Source organism: Macaca mulatta, chromosome 6 (genome assembly GCF_049350105.2).
Source record: "Macaca mulatta isolate MMU2019108-1 chromosome 6, T2T-MMU8v2.0, whole genome shotgun sequence".
Taxonomy (NCBI): Eukaryota; Metazoa; Chordata; class Mammalia; order Primates; family Cercopithecidae; genus Macaca; species Macaca mulatta.
This window is the reverse complement of record NC_133411.1, coordinates 188,482,857-188,500,055: the sequence shown is the minus strand read 5'-3', so window position 1 is coordinate 188,500,055 and position 17,199 is coordinate 188,482,857. Positions and strand designations below refer to the sequence as shown.

Below are 17,199 nucleotides of genomic sequence, written 5' to 3'. Positions count from 1 at the left end.
AGAGAAACCTTCCTCCTGTCAGGGGAGGCCAGGCCAGGCGCCAGGCCTGAGTGTGCCCTGGACGGGGATTTCTCTGAACAGCCCATCATCCCGTCATATCCATGTTATCTTAGCCTCGTGTTCTGAAGAAACACGAATGTCATGCACAAGCGTGGATTTTAGCGCGTTTTAAATTGTAATAGGACTAACTCCAAGGAAGCTGGAACTTGAAGCAGGCTCCAAGCAAACTTTTGCGTCACCCCCCACCATCCTCCAGGGTAAACTGAGGAGCATAGTTAATTGGTTTTCCACAGGTATTTGGCTGTTCTGGATGTAACCACGTAATTCCTGGAACCCAGTGAGAGTCAGCTTCCTTTATGGGCGTCTGGCAAGATGTGCTCAGAGTCAAACACCTTGAAGATCTTCATGGAAACAACTTTTGGTGCTTTATCAAGATGTCATTCAGGGCTCTGAACAGTCGAATACGTTGAAGTGGGCTGTTAGGTGGATGGGTTTGATGTAGTTATACAGTGTGCATTTGGTACTTGTCAATAGTGCAAGTAATGATATTGCAAAAATAAAGAAAACCTTCTTTAAAAAGAAAAGCAGCCCGGCACAATGGCTCATGCCTGTAATCCCAGCACTTTGGGAGGCCGAGGCAGGCGGATCACGAGGTCAGGAGTTCGAGACCAGCCTGGCCAGCATGGTGAAACCCCGTCTCTACTACAAATACAAAAATTAGCCAGGCGTAGTGGCCCGCACCCAGGCAGGCTGTTCTGGAAGAGGATGCTTGGCTCTCCAATGCAGTGTGGCCATTTGGCTATGATATCACACTGCACAGTTTAATGACTGAAATCAGACCTCTTGTTGTTGGAGATGACTGGAGGATTTTTTTTCTTTTTTCTTTTTTTTTCCTGAACGTAAGTAGGTAAGCCATGAAGATCCCAGATTTCATTCAGGGACTCGGAACCAGCAGCAAGGAGCAGGCTGCATGGAGAAAACTGTTGGCTCTAAAGTACCCCAGACATCCAGCTTGTTCAAAGTAAGTGGCAATGGCTTTGGGATCACAAAAATAGCCCTTTAACATCCAAGTCAGTAGTAGAAACCCCTAAATATCATGTGGCAAAAAAAGATTTGAAATTTACTTAAATATTCACTTTATTTTCTCAGATGGGATTTTTTTTTTTTTTTTTTTTTTTAATTTTAGACAGAGTCTCACTCTGTTGCCCAGGCTGGAGTGCAGTGGCGCCATCTTGGCTCACTGCAATCTCTGCCTCCCAGTTCAAGCAATTTTCCTGTCTCAGCCTCCTGAGTAGCTGGGACTACAGGTACGAGCCACCACACCCGGCTATTTTTTGTATTTTTAGTAGAAACGGTTTCACCATGTTGGCCAGGCTGGTCTCAAACTCCTGATGTCAAGTGATCCGCCCACCTCTGCCTCCCAAAGGGCTGGGATTACAGGCATGAGCCACCGTGCCCCACCTGGACTCAATTTTTAACACATTTTTAACACTAGCTTTTGTGCTAATAAATTAAATTATGGATGGAAACTGAGGCCCTCAGAGATGCCATCGGCTTTGATCCCTTGCTGCTATTCAAAGATCTCGATGTTACCGGAGATTCCCTGGGGCAGCCGGACATGCCTGCGTTGAGGAAGCGTCCACTCACACGCCGTGGGAACGTTGTAGATTTTACTGTGATGCAAACACTCCCTGTGAGGCTCCCGGTGCCCAGGGCCCATTGTTGGGTGCTTTGGAGGGTGGGAGGTGGAGGCGTTTCCGTTTTGCTTGGGAGATCAGCATCCCCCTTTCTTTCTCCTTTTCCTCTGGGCTGCTGCTCAGATGGTGAGAGCACAGTGCTGATGAGGTGGGCCCTGGGGTGGAACCCACGGCCCCCTCTGACTTCCAGGAGACCTGGCCAGCTGCAGTGGCCCCCGCGGACCAGCAGAGGGACAAGAGAGGAGCTGACGTGGAGGAGCCGAGGCCCACTGGGGGCTCCGGGAGAGTCCGTCTGCCTGTGGACAGCAGCTCAGGGCTTCAGTTGCTTCCGGAGAGGAAACACCGCTCCCTAGACTGAGGCATCATTCTGGTTAAAAAAAAAAAAAAAGTTGAGTTTTTTCACCTTCGTGTAAATTTTTGTTTGTAACAATATGTTAGTTGTGACAGTTACCACTATTTTTTTTTTTGAAATTATTTTTAGAGATGAGCTTTCGCTATGTTGCCCAGGCTGGTCTCAGACTCCTGGCCCCAGTGATCCTCCCACCTTGGCCTCCCAAAGTGCTGGGACTACAGGTGTGAGCCGTGGCAGCTGGCCTGTTTTTCTTTATTACCACAGATATTATATGGAGCCTTAAAGCCTCCTGGAGTGAGAGCTAGTTCATAACCACGCTGTTTGGAGAGAAGAGAACTACCTGGAATTCTTGTTCTCCAAAGATGTGGAATTAGGAATTATCATCCCAACAACAGCCGTCCCTCGCTCTGTCCTGAGGAGCCTCAGGTGTGGCCCATCCACCCCCTCAGTGTTTTCCTCTGTCCTGGGGACCCTCAGGTGTGGCCCATCCACCCCCGCAGTGTTTCCCTCTGTCCTGGGGACCCTCAGGTGTGGCCCATCCACCCCCTCAGTGTTTTTCCTCCCGCGTTCTCTATGTTTTGTTTCCAATCTTCCCATACAGGTGGAGAGAGGAGGGGATCCCATTGCCTGTGAGGAGGACACGGCTCCTGGGTGGGCCCTGCAGATTGTGAAGTTCAAGTCACAGCTCCTGGGAAGGTCTCTGTGTGTCAAGATCGTGGGGGCAAGACAGATGCAGGGACCACACTGTGCCCTGCTCTGTACCTCTGAGTGTTGATCCAGCTGCCTTGTGACCAGGACACTTAGAAGAACCGTAGATCCTGCAAGAGGGCAGGTTTGGAGAGCGAGATGAGCATGCCTGAGGGATTAAAGTGTAACTTGAACCACTGCCTTGCAAACTGCGTGAGGGTGTGCAGGTGTGTGTGTGCTGGGAGGATGTTTAGCAGCCTCATGGAGGGGTAACTGACATACGAGAGAACAAGGCTGGGCGTGGTGGCTCACGCCTGTAATTCCAGCACTTTGGGAGGCCGAGGTGGGTGGATCACCTGAGGTCAGGAGTTTGAGACCAGCCTGACCAACATGGTGAAACCCCATCTCTACTAAAACTACAAAAAATTAGCCAGGTGTGGTGGTGGGTGCCTGCCGAGATTGTGCCACTGCACTCCAGCCTGGGCAACAGGAGTGAAACTCCGTCTCAAAAAAAATTTTTTTTTGATCAATTTTGACACACATACGCACCTGCAAAACCATGAGCATAGTGAAGACCAGGAGCAGCACTACTCCCCAAGCTTCCTTGTGCTTCTTTGGAATCCCTCCCTACAGCCCCTCCCACCCCACCCCACCCCATCCCACCCCATCCCATCCCATCCCATCCCAAGCAGCCACTGATTTGCTTTCTGTCACAGTCAGTAGATTTGCAATTTCCTTAATACCATTTCTGAGCCCAGGAGGCAAATACTTTCTTCTTATTGGGTGGACCTTTCATCGCATATTTAAGCTTTTGAATTCAGCGGGTGAGAGAATGAGAAAGAAAAGGCTGGTCTGGGTCACTCCTGGGAGGCCTGGCCCTAACCACAGTGTGGCTCACGTGCCCCGGAGCCGCTGTGCACAGGACAGCCCTGACTGCCCTTCTACAAGCTTTGTAGCTCCCCCATTACCTTTCCTGGACCAGCTGGGACAATCTCAAACTTTTCACCAATTCTGACATCTAAACAACTCATGCCAGAGACAGGCGCTGTGGAACCAGCAGGTGCGACCTCAGCTCCGGTCCCCGGAACACTGAGCTGTTAAATGAAAGGTGCGTCCTTCCTTCTCCCTTCCCAGGGAGAATGCTCTGCTCGTCTTCCTGCTGGATCCCTCCTCTACCTGCTTCTCTCCCACCTCCTGCAGCCCCTGGAGCCCCATGGCAATGCAGGCAGACTCATCTGTACCCTCATTCTGTTTGCAGAACCACATCTCTGAGCTAGCTCTGCCCAAGGACACCACACCTTCTCCATTCCTCATGCCCTGTCCCTGTGGGGTGCAGGTGAGGCTGGGATGGGGCACCCGCCTGGCCCACAGTGGCATCAGGCTCACTCTCTCTAATGCAGGAAGCGTTTCAGATGCCGGGAGCCATGGAAATTGTCCTCATCCCAATCATCTGGCTTGGCAAATGATGATGAAGACAGTTTTCCCTCAAGGTAGGTGTAGCCTCTGTGACAGTGCCTTGTTTATTTTCTAGCACAAAATCGGCATTAGAACAGTGGGACTTTGTAGGCATATGGAGATTTTTAAGGTTTCTTAGGAGGCAGGTAAAAATTTCCTCAATAAGACAAACAGAACACTATCCCAAAAGAAAATGATTGATACATTGGGTGATAGTAAAATTAAGAGTTTTTTCGTCATTAAGAGAGTAAAAAGATGGGGCCAGGTGTGGTGGCTCATGCTGTAATCCTAGCACTTTGGGAGGCCAAGGTGGGAGGATCACTTGAGGTCAGGAGTTAGAGAACAGCCTGAGCAACTTAGCAAGACCTTTTCTCTACAAAAAATGAAAAATTAGCTGGGCGTGGTGGTGCATGCCTGTGGTCCCAGATACCTGGGAGGCTGAGGCAGGAGGATCACTTGAGCCTGGGAGATTGAGGCTGCAGTGAGCCATGATTGTGCCACTGCACTCCAGCTGGGGTGACAGGGTGAGACTCTGTCTCTTAAAAAAAAGAGGCGGGAATGGAGGAGGGTGAATCACAGGTAGAGTATAAAGAGAATTCCTGTACATTAATAAGAAAAATGCATGCAGGGCTTAATACCTAGATGACGGGTTGACAAGTGCAGCAAACCACCATGGCACATGTTTACCTGTGCAACAAACCTGCACGTTCTGTACATGTGTCCCAGAACTTAAAGTAAAATTTTTTTAAAAATTAAAAAAGCTGGCAGACCAATAGGACAATGGGTGAAAGAAATAAAGAGGGACAAAAAAGGGAAGGAGGAGGGAGGAAGGGAGAGGAAAGAACAAATGAACAGCCAAAGGGCCAAAAAGCATATAAAACATGCTCAACCTCATAAGCTATCAAATTTAAACCACAGTGAGAAACCAATATTACACCTACCAGAATGGCTAAAATTAAAAACACTGTTGATACCAAGTTTGGGCAAGAATGTGAAGTAACTGAAACTTCATATGCTGCTTTTGGGAATGTAAAATAGCACAACTACTTTGGAAAACCCTTGGGTAATACCTACTAAAGGAGACCGCACCTGTGATCCCCACATTCCACTCCTATGCATAGACCCAAAAGAATTGTGCACTGTACATGTGTTCACCAAATTATGTGCACTAGAGTGTTTGTATCAGCACAATTCACAGTAGCCCCAACTTCCAACAGGAGAATGGATAAGTACCTCTCAGTATATTTATAGAGTAAAATTCTTACAGCACTGAAAATGGATGAACAGCTGCCATGCACAGTTGGTGAATCTCAGCAACATAATGCTGAGCAGAAGAAGCCAGACACAAATGAATGCGTACTGCACGATTCTGTTTCTGTGACGCTCTAAAACAAGCAAAAGAAACATCTGGTGAGAAGTCAGGATAGCAATTATCTTAGTGCTCTGGGGGAGGGTGGCTCTGGTAATATTCTATTTCTTGATCTGAGGGCTGGCGTTCAGACGTATTCACTCTACGATAATTTACCAAGCTGCCCTCTGGGGATTGGTGGTTTCTCTGTATGAATATTATACTTCAATTAAAAAAAATAGTCCCCAGCACTTTGGGAGGCTGAGACGGGAGGATCACGAGGTCAAGAGATCGAGACCATCCTGGCTAACATGGTGAAACCCCGTCTCTACTAAAAAATACAAAAAACTAGCCAGGTGAGGTGGTGGGCGCCTGTAGTCCCAGCTACTCCGGAGGCTGAGGCAGGAGAATGGCATAAACCCGGGAGGCGGAGCTTGCAGTGAGCTGAGATCCTGCCACTGCACTCCAGCCTGGGCGACAGAGCGAGACTGTCTCAAAAAAAAAAAAAAAAAAAAAAGTCAACAAGAAAAACCTAACAATCAAATTAAGAAATGAGCAAGGCCAGGCACGGTGGCTCACACCTGTAATCCCAGCACTTTGGGAGGCTGAGGCAGGCAGATCACCTAAGGTCAGGCGTTCGAGACCAGTCTGGCCAACATGGTGAAACCCTGTCTCTACTAAAAATATAAAAATTGGCCGGGTGTGGTGGCATGTGCCTGTAGTCCCAGCTACTTGGAAGGCTAAGGCAGGAGAATCACTTGAACCCAGGAGGTGGAGGTTGCAGTGAGCCGAGATCACGCCATTGCACTCCATCCTGGGTGACAGAGCAAGACTGTCTTAAAAAAAAAAAAAATGAGCAAAGGACTTGAATAGACATTTCTCCATACTCAGCATCACTAATCATTAGGGAGATGGAAATGACAACAAGATACCATTTCACTCCTGCTACATTGACTAGTATCAAAGAAAACCCAGAAAATAACAAATGTCGGTGAGGATGTGGAGAAACTGGAAACCGTTGTGCACTGCTGGTGGAATGTAAAACAGTGCCACCCATCTAGGAAACAGTATGGCAGTTCCTCGAGAAATTATACCGCTCCAGCAATTCCACTTCTGGGTATATATCCCCCCAAAATTGAAAGCAAGGAAATAAAGAGACACTCACCCACCCCTGTTGATAGCGGTGTTGTTCACAATAGATAAAAGGTGGGAGCAGCTCGGCCGGGCGTGATGGCTCACACCTGTAATCCCAGCACTTTGGGAGGCTGAGGTGAGCAGATCACGAGGTCAGGAGTTTGAGACCAGTCTGACCAACATGGTGAAACCCCGTCTCTACTAAAAATACAAAAAAATGTCCAGGCGCAGTGGCTCATGCCTGTAATCCCAACACTTTGCGGGGGCCAAGACAGGCAGATCACCTGAGGTCAGGAGTTTGAGACTCGCCTGGCCAGCATGGTGAAACCCTGTCTCTACTAATAAGGAAGGAGACCACTACTACTCCTGCTGCTCTCCTCCCCCGCACCTTGCCTAGTTCACAAGACAGGAGGAAGGAGAGAAAGAAACAAAAGAAAGATAAATAGCCAGACAACCTTGGCACCACCACCCGGCCCTAGGAGTTAAACAAAATAATAACATCAACCCCTGGCCTAAACTACTTGTGTTATCTGTAAATTCCAGACACTGTATGAAAAAAGCATTGTAAAACTTTCTGTTCTGTTAGCTGATGCATGTAGCCCCCAGTCACGTTTCCCACGCTTGCTTGATTTACCACGACCCTTTCACGTGGATCCCTTAAAGTTGTAAGCCTTTAAAAAGACCAAGTATTTCTTTCTCGGGGAGCTCGGCTCTTAAGATGCGAGTCTGCCGACGCTCCTGGCCAAATAAAAAACCTCTTCCTTCTTTAATCCGGTGTCTGAGGAGTTTTGTCTGCGGCTCGTCGTGCTACATTTCTTGGTTCCCTGACTGGGAAGCGAGGTGATTAAGGGATGGTCGAGGCAGCCCCTTAGGCAGCTTATGCCTGCCCTGTAGAGCACCCCTGCGGGGGACTCTGGCCAGCTTGAGCGATGCGGATCCAGAGAGCTCTCCCGGGTAGGCATTTGCCCCGGTGGAATGCCTCCTCAGAGCAGTGCACAGCAGGCCCCCGTGGAGATTCAAGGCAGTGGCTGAACACCGGGAAGGAACTGGCACTCTAAGTCCGGACATCTGAAACTTGCTAAAACTGGTCTTTGGAACTCGCCCACTCCATTTGAGTGGGCGTGCCTGTACCGGCACTTTGGTTTTTGTTTTTGACTTGACTTGAATTAATTGCTTGATACTTTGGTTTTTGTTTTTGACTTGACTTGAATTAATTGCTTGATACTTTGGTTTTAATTTTGACTTGAATTGCTTGATAAACAGACGTGCCTTTATTGGCACTTTTGTTTTGGTTCTGATTTTGACTTGGCTTAAATTGCTTGACGAACAGGTGTGCCTTTAACAACACTTTGGTTTTAGTTTTGATTTTAATTTAGTGTAACTTAGATGAGTGAGTGACCTTTTACCCTTTCCTTCTTGTAGTGTAAATGTTGTTTTGTCTTGAGAAAAAAATAGGTCAGACACAAAGTAAGCCTACTCTGCTAGGAACTGTGTTAAAACATTTCAAAAAGAAAAATTTCAAAAAAATAAAAGTCATCAAATCATCAAAACTTACTCTATTAAAATGCATGTTACAGAACCTTAAAAAAGGTTTTGCAGGAGATTGTAGAGTTAAGTTAACCCCCTAGAGATTAAGATCTCTGTGTAAATTAGAATTGCCCTCTGTTGGTGTTGGACGGCCCACCGAAGGAACTATAGACGGGAACAACTGGCCATGTATTTAAGGTGGTGACGGGTCGGAGGACAGCCAGTGTACCTAGATCAAATTCCTTTATATTGACTCATGGTTAAATATAATGTAGACAAAACCAGCATAAATTTAGCCCTGTTTAACAGCTTATTGCAAAAAAGCCAAAAGTAAAAGTAAGAGCAGCTTTACCAGCAGACAGAGTTAAAAAGGGAGTCCCAGAAACAGCAGGAGAAGTCAGTTTTGCAGGAGCCGCCAGAGATCATAGAAATTCTTTCTCCACATGTCCCAGCCTACCCCACTTTACCGAGGCCAACAGCCCCCTCAGAAACGGGATTCAGGAGCTAACACGCCCCAGGTCTCTATAGGCCAAGGAAGGAAGTCAAGATAGTCAAATGGCCGTCTCAGATCTGGTCTTGCTGGAGCTATGCAAATGCCTCTCAGGGAGACGCGAGGACCTGTCTATTACAATGACCAGGCCCACAACCGGGGCGGAGGGGCAACAGACTTTCATCTACCAGCCCTTTTCAACCATTGATCTACTAAACTGGAAACACCCTGAACCCGCCGCCTTGCTCCCGGCAGCTAGAGCCCTGTCGACATGACTGTGTAGAGGTGTTGGACTCCAGTTTACTCCAGCAGACCTGACCTCCGGGACCAGCCTTGGGCATCAGTAGACCAGGAGCTATTCGTGGACGGGAACAACTTCATCAACCCACAAGGAGAGAGATGTGCAGAGTGTGCGGTGGTAACCCTGGACACTGTCGTTAAGCTGAGCTCATTGCTTTAATTTGGGCCTTAGAACTCAGTGAAGGTAAGACTGTAAACATTTACACTGACTCTCGGTGTGCCTGTTTAACCCTCCAAGTGTATAAAGAATTATATAAAGAAAAGAGCCTGTTAAACTCTAGAAAAAAGGGAAAAAAAACACCCAGAGAATGCAACTCAGTTTCAGCGTTTGCAGAGGTACTGAGAAGCACTTCTGCAGAGGCTAAGAGTTGGTAGAAAAAAAGCAAGTAATAGAAAAAAAGATTTCAAAAATGCTTCAAGGAGCTGACAAAAGCCTAAGTCAGTTTTATAAGAGACTCTATAAAGCATTCTGGCTTTACACCCCATTTAACCCTGAGGCTGCTGAAAATCAGTATATAGTGAATACTTCATTTGTAAAGCAAGCCCAGGGTAACATCAAGCAGAAACTGCAGGCATGAATACCACCTAGTCTAGAAAAGTGGCCACCAAGGTGTATGTTAACTGTGACCAAGAAACAAAACTGGAAAAGAACAAAAGAAAAAGACTAAAAGTAAGTGTAAAAAAAAAAAATTAGCAATGTAAGAGGACATGGACGTGAATGTAAACATAAGAGAAGTCAAGTTAGGCAAGGATTCAAGAGCCGGACAAGGCTAGAGAAAAATTAATGTGCGAGATGCAAAAAAAAAAGGACACTAGAAGGGTAAATGTTCAAAAGGCAATAAAGGAAATGGCCAAGACCTCAAGACAAAGCGGCCATCGGCCACGGGCTGCCACACCTTGGAGGAACCAAATACTGATCAGTTCAGGCTGACAGGAGCTGAAGAATGTAAAGACTAGGGCAGACCCGGCACCTTCTCATTAGGCTCCCAGGAGCCCATGGTCACATTAGAAGTTAAAAGCAGCAAGATTCTGCCGTATCTGGATTCCAATTTCTCACTGAAGGCTAAGCCACTAAATAGAGTTACAAAGGGTGGGGGGCGGGAGGAGAAGAACTCCTCCCCTAAGAAACTTAGTAAAAAGAGCCATACCTTGTGAAAACTTGCCTATAGACTTTACAGAAGTGCCCCGTGCTGGAGACTACAGGTACGTGCTAGTGCTTGTTTGCTCGTTTACGATAAAATCAGGTTTTTGCCTATGGTCCTCCTCCAAGTCAGGTGCACCCCCACCAAACAAACTAGGTATTTGCCCTGTAAGATTTTGTTCGGTCGGCCACCCCCAAATCATAGGTCAAATTAAAGGTGACCTCCAGAAACTAAAGAAATTAACCTTAAGAAAGCAAATGCAGGTTTTAAAAATAGCCATACGAAGTGTTCATAATTAAATAAATAAAAATGCCTATAAGCCTGACACCCCTTTAAATCTAGTGACTCTGTTTAAAGTAAAATCTAGTTTTTCTAGGACCCATATAGGATGGGCTCTATACTATAACCTTGTCCACTCCCACTGCTGTTAAAGTTGCAGGTGTTGTGTCTTGGATCCACCACAGTCAGCTAACACCAGCAGCTCAGGACAAGTGGACCAGCCAGCAGGACACCAGATCATCCAACCCGGCTGATCCTGAGATGAGACCAAGCTGCTGCTGAGGACGACAGCCCTGCCCTGGTCATTCTGGAGGCTGACCAGTCTGCGCACGGCTGAAGCTCTAGTCCTGCTCTAGTCACACACCGGCAGCTGACTAGTCTACGCTCGGCTGAAGCTTGAGGACTCATCAAGCAAGTAAATGTAGTTAAAAATCTTAATAGTTTTCCTGCAATACTAACTGTTTCCCTATTGTTCTGCTGCTATATTCAACCTTTTCCCCAGGTAAGGACCTCTTTTGTCCTTGCTGTACGTTGTTTTGTTGTTGTTACCCCCCATAACCACGCTAGAAGAAACACCTATATGAGGTGTCCCCCCTGTACACATACTACTTAGGAAACCCAGACCCGTCCAGCCCAGCAACAATTCCGAGTCTTACGGTCATTCTTTAAACATAAACCAGAAGTTACCAGAACCTCTTCCTTTAGCAAAAACAGAAAAAGCCTATTTAGTCAGTTGGCTGAAAACATTGCTGGCAGCCTAGATATTTCTTCATGTTATGTTTATAAAAAGGCTCACATAAGAGACCAATGGCCTTGAAAAGCAAAAGAGTTAATGCCTCAAGATAACTTTATTTTAACTTTTTCCCCAAACAGATGCCCCAAGTTCAAGCATCTGGCTCTTAAAAACTTCTGTTATTAAAAAATACTGTGTTACTTGCTAAGAAAAAGCTTTTCAGACCCAGTGACAAAACTAACCTGCTTAGAACATGACAAAGATGATACACGTGCCTGTACAGGTTTAACACAGGTTTGATCCTAGGTCTTCATTTAGAAAACACTTTGCAGCTGTAAAAATTTAAAACCCTCATTCTAAGTATATTACTGGTAATAGAAAGTGGCTTGCTTTCTATTACACTGTGTATTACACTTGTTCCTTCAAATGAGAAAAGGTTTTGTAGCTACCATGGTTCATCAGAAAACTTCAGCACAAGTGTATTACATAAAACACTATTGCTGTGTCTTGCAAAGAGACTCAGAAAATAAAAATAAAAGTGAGAACTCCCACTAATTAGTAAAAATTCTCAAAGGGGGGAATAAGGAAAGAGACCAGTACTACTCCTGCTGCCCTCCGCCCCCCACCTTGCCTAGTTCACAAGACAGGAGGAAAGAGAGAAAGAAACAAAAGATAAATAGCCAGACAACCTTGGCACCACCACCCAGCCCTAGGAGTTAAACAAAGTAATAATAATAACATCAAACCCTGACCTAAATTACTTGTGTTATCTGTAAATGCCAGACACTGTATGAAAAAGCATTGCAAAACTTTCTGTTCTGTTAGCTGATGCATGTAGCCCCCAGTCACGTTTCCCATGCTTGCTAGATTTACCACGACCCTTTCACGTGGACCCCTTAAAGTTGTAAGCCTTTAAAAAGGCCCAATATTTCTTTCTCGGGGAGCTCGGCTCTTAAGACGCGAGTCTGCCGATGCTCCCGGCCGAATAAAAAACCTCTTCCTTCTTTAATCCGGTGTCTGAGGAGTTTTGTCTGCGGCTCCTCCTGCTACACTAAAAATATAAAAAAACTAGCTGGGCGTGGTGGTGGGGATCTGTAATCCAAGCTTCTCGGGAGGCTGAGGCGGGAAAAGCATTTGAACCTGATGAACCTGGAAGGTGGAGGTTGCAGTGAGCTCAGATTACGCCATTGCACTCCAGCCTAGGCGACAAAAGTGAGACTCCATCTCAACAGAAAAAAACAAAACAATTAACCAGGTGTGGGGCCATGTGCCTGTAATCCCAGCTACTCAGGAGACTGAGGCAGGAAAATTGCTTGAACCCGGGCGGCAGAGTTTGCCGTGAGCAGAGATTCGTGCAACTGCGCTCCAGACTGGGTGATGGAGTGAGACTCCGTCTCAAAAAAAAAAAAAAAAAAAAAAGAATTCTGGCTTGTTGCTTAGTGTGTATGTATACATATACGAGCGCACACACATAAAATGGTGTGTTAAAATATTTCATATGAATGCAGGAAAATCATATGTATATATATGTATATTTTTGAGACAGTCTTGCTCTGTGGCCCAGGCTGGAGTGCAGTGGCCCAGTCTCAGCTTACTGCAAGCTCTGCCTCCCGGGTTCACGCCATTCTCCTGCCTCAGCCTCCCGAGTAGCTGGGACCACAGGTGCCCACCACCATGCCCAGCTAATTTTTTGTATTTTTGGTAGAGACAGGGTTTCACCATGTTAGCCAGGATGGTCTCCATCTCCTGACCTTGTGTTCTGTCTGCCTCGGCCTCCCAAAGTGCTGGGATCACAGGTGTGGCCATCGCGCCCGGCCAGGAAAATCATAATTGTTTTGGTAAATTGATCACTTTTCAAAGCATGTGAATTCAGACCATTACAGGAAGGTATTGACATAAATTAAGAGGGTAACGGTTAACTCTGTTTTTGTAAATGTGATTTTTTTAGGCTTGCCACAGAATTCTGAAGGAATGCTACTCACTAAATTCATTTTTCCTCTACTTCAAATAGTGCTATTAATATCCATGTGGAAATTAGAGTGTGAAGAGGATAACTGAATCGAGAATGGTAACATTCTGTACTCCCGAATTATTGATATCATCAGTCCTTTAGAGCCATATTCTTAGCCCAAGAAACTCGCAAATTACACTGTGAAATAATGAATAAATGATTAGAAACGATATAGGAGATTCCAAAAACTAGCTTTGGTGGTTTAAAAAATGATACTAGAAATGCTATCCTAAGTTTAAAATACAAAGAAAAAGTGGACCCTGAAAGGAAAACTTGGTGTTTTTTTTTTTTTTTTTTTGAGACGGAGTCTCGCTCTGTCACCCAGACTAGAGTGAGTGGTGCGATCTCGGCTCACTGCAAGCTCTGCCTCCCGGGTTCCCGCCATTCTCCTGCCTCAGCCTCCCGAGTAGCTGGGACTACAGGTGCCTGCCACCACGCCTGGCTAATTTTTTGTATCTTTAGTAGAGACGGGGTTTCACCATGTTAGCCAGGATGGTCTCCATCTCCTGACCTCATGATCCGCCCGCCTCGGCCTCCCAAAGTGCTGGGATTACAGACGTGAGCCACCGCATCCGCAGAAAACTTAGTCTTTTAAATAATCACTAATAATAATGATAGGCTGGGCATGGTGGCTCATGCCTGTAGTTCCAGCACTTTAGGAGGCCAAGGTGGGCGGATTACTTGAGCCCAAGAGTTCAAGACCAGCTTGGGCAACATGGGGAAACCTCATCTCTACGAAAAATACAAAATAATTTAGCTGGGCATGGTGGTGCGTGCCTATAGTCTTAGCTACTCAGAAGGATGAGGCAGAAGGATCACTTGAGTCCAAGAGGTGGAGGCTGCAGTGAGCGCTGATCTGCTACTGCAGTTCAGCCTGGGTGACAGAGTGGGACATTGTCTCAAAAAAATAGAAGAAGAAGGAGGAGAAGGAGAGGAAGAGAGAAGAAGAGGAAGGGGAAGAAAGAAAGAGGAGGAGGAAGAGGGGGAAGAGGAAGAAGAAGAGAGAAGAAGAAGAGGAAGAAAGAAGCAGCAGAAGGAGGAGGAGGAAGAGGAAGAAGGAGCAGGAGAAGAAGAAGGAGGAGAGAGAAGAAGAGGAAAAGGAAGAAAGAAGAAGGAGGAGGAGGAGGAGGAAGAGGAAGAAGGAGAAGACAAAGATGGAGGGGGAGAAGAAAAGAAAAGGAAGAAAGAAAAGAAAGAAAGAGAAAGAAAGAAAGAAAAGAAAGAAAAAGAAAGAATCTGGGCTTACTTTCAGTGTCACTACGGTTCTATTATTCTGGAGAAAGTAAGTCTTGTTTCTCATTTACAACAGAATACATACATAATAACAGGATAGAGCAGATTGGAGAAATTATTTTGAACACCTGGATCTTAGGTAAAAACATTGTCTTTGCTAAACTGTGTAACTCCTGGAGACTTGGATGTCAGCACACCCAGCACTGCGATGCTCTGCACATCGCGTGCGTTTGTGTTTGTAATTCTAACGTTGTGTTAGAATGGGCTGACATTGTCACAGTGGGGGGCATCACTGGCTAAGCCTTATTTATTCTGGGAATCTGCCTCTTGGGATCTCAAATTTTTACGTGTCAGAAATAAATGTTACAGAGAAAATTATACCAGTGGACTTTTGAAAAGTAAATGCAATGATCATATTCTGAAACACATGTGTCTAGAGTGTGTGCATGTGATAAAGTAGATTCTAGGTACTGAAATAACTGTTGCACTTACCCTTTCATTATAGCTATTTCCAGAAGTATATTTTGAAGTGTTTAATAAGCAATTTAGAACACCAGAGACCATGCATTAGGACATTTGGAAATCTACAAGAAATTGGAGCAACTTGTTTTTGAAAAATGACTTATATTAATATGGAGTTGTGAAACTCTCTTTGTGAAAGTTGCTGTTCTGATCGCTTTATTTTTTTTTCATGTTTCCCAATGAGTATAGTAGTTTTATGTCTACATTGGGTTCTTTCTTTCTTTCTCCTATCAAGAACATTGTAGCTTTATGAGAATTTATTTTGTCTTGTTAGGGTTCTTTACTACATCAAAATAAATGCGGATGATTTACTATTGACATAGGAAGTCTTTCCTACTTACTTATCAAGTAATGTAGATTTACAGTCTATTTTCATGTGGTTCTTTCAGAGGATACAAGTTTTAACTCTCACACCAAAGCAAAATTTCATCCAATTAATTCATCCAATCATATTTTTAAATATGTTGGGTTCAGCAAAGATATAATTCATAGTTATACAGGCATTTGCCCTTCATTGCTTCTTATTGTTTTTAATTCCATCTAGATATCACCATGTAAAAATTCCATTATTGTTAAGAAATAAACACAGAAACATTTGCTAGAAAGATTTGAAGTCACATAGTTGAATTCTAGTTAATGTTTTGATCGTTGAGTAGTTTGAATATGGAGCACCAAATCAAGCCCTGGACAAGTGCTTCTGCACACTTTTTAAATTTTTTTATTAAAAAAAATTTTTTTTGAGTCGGAGTCTCTCTTTGTCACCAGGGCTGGAGTGCACTGGCACGATCTCGGCTCACTGCAACCTCCACCTCCCAGGTTCACGCCATTCTCCTGCCTCAGCCTCCCGAGTAGCTGGGATTACAGGCGCCCACCACCACGCCCGGCTAATTTTTGTATTTTCACTAGAGACGGAGTTTTGCCATGTTGGCCAGGCTGGTCTCGAATTCCTGACCTCAGGTGATCTGCCAGCCTCGGCCTTCCAAAGTGCTGGGATTACAGATGTGAGCCACCGTGCCTGGCCAACCTCCTGAATTTCTTTTTTTTTTTTTTTTTTTTTTGAGACGGAGTCTTGCTCTGTCACCCAGGCTGGAGTGCAGTGGCCGGATCTCAGCTCACTGCAAGCTCCGCCTCCCGGGTTTACGCCATTCTCCTGCCTCAGCCTCCCGAGTAGCTGGGACTACAGGCGCCCGCCACCTCGCCCGGCTATTTTTTTGTATTTTTTTAGTAGAGACGGGGTTTCACCGTGTTAGCCGGGATCGTCTCTCGATCTCCTGACCTCGTGATCCGCCCGTCTCGGCCTCCCAAAGTGCTGGGATTACAGGCTTGAGCCACCGCGCCCGGCCCAACCTCCTGAATTTCTAATCATCCTGCCATCTTTGTCTCCACATGAATTACTACTAGGCTACTAGGCTGGGCCCCTCTCAGGGCCACCATCAAAATACCTGCAGGATAGATAAAGATGGATGGACAAATGGGACAAGAAAATGGATGGATGTGTGGGTGAACGAATGCGTGGTAGGATGGTTGGGGTGGATGGATGGATGTTTGAGTACTAAGTGGATTGTGAGTAGCTAGATGGACAGATGAATGAAAGCTGGACACATGGGTAGACAGAAGAAAGGATTAAGAAATGGATGGATGGATGTGTGGGTGAAGAATGGATGAAGGGATGGGCGGTAGGATGGTTGGGTTGGTTGGATGGATGGCTGAATGGATGTTTGAGTAGTGAGTGGGTAGTGGGTGGCTAGATAGACAGATGAATGAAAGATGGACACACGGTTGGACAGATGAAATGATTGATAAATAGATGGAGGGCTGGCTGGGTAGGTGGATGAGCAATAAATGGATAAAAAAGGAGATGGATTTCTCTTAGGAGAAAGTAAGCCTTTTAAGGTGGAACTGTGCATTTCACTTCCTTGTTTTTGTTTGTTTTTGTTGTTGTTTTTGTTTTTTTGAGTTGAAGTCTCGCTCTTGTCCCCCAGGCTGGAGTGTGATGGCACGATCTCAGCTCACTGCAACCTCCGCCTCCCAGGTTCAAGTGATTCTCCTGCCTCAGCCCCCTGAGGAGCTGAGATTACAGGCACCTGCCCCCATGCCCAGCTAGTTTTGGTATTTTTAGTAGGGATGAGCTTTCACCATGTTGGCCAGGCTGGTCTCGAACTACTAACCTCAGGTGATCCACCTGCCTCTGCCTCCCAAAGTGCTGGGATTGCAGGCATGAGCCACCATGCCGGGCCACCTACAGTGATTTCTACATAACAGGCTTAGCAAAATATTTCTTAACTGTAA

General features: G+C 45.7%; 1 long non-coding RNA gene across 2 annotated transcripts; it reads left to right on the top strand.

Moving 5' to 3' along the window:
• The first annotated feature begins 1,373 nt into the window (after window positions 1-1,373).
• On the top strand, window positions 1,374-12,150 carry LOC144329613 (uncharacterized). 2 transcript variants are annotated; one of them, XR_013395041.1, is made up of 3 exons: window positions 1,374-2,475; window positions 2,651-4,226; window positions 10,566-12,150. It is a non-coding gene; the product is annotated as an uncharacterized LOC144329613 (long non-coding RNA). The 2 variants fall into 2 exon arrangements; XR_013395042.1 differs by lacking the exon at window positions 10,566-12,150 and adding an exon at window positions 5,459-5,887.
• Window positions 12,151-17,199: the final 5,049 nt, after the last annotated feature.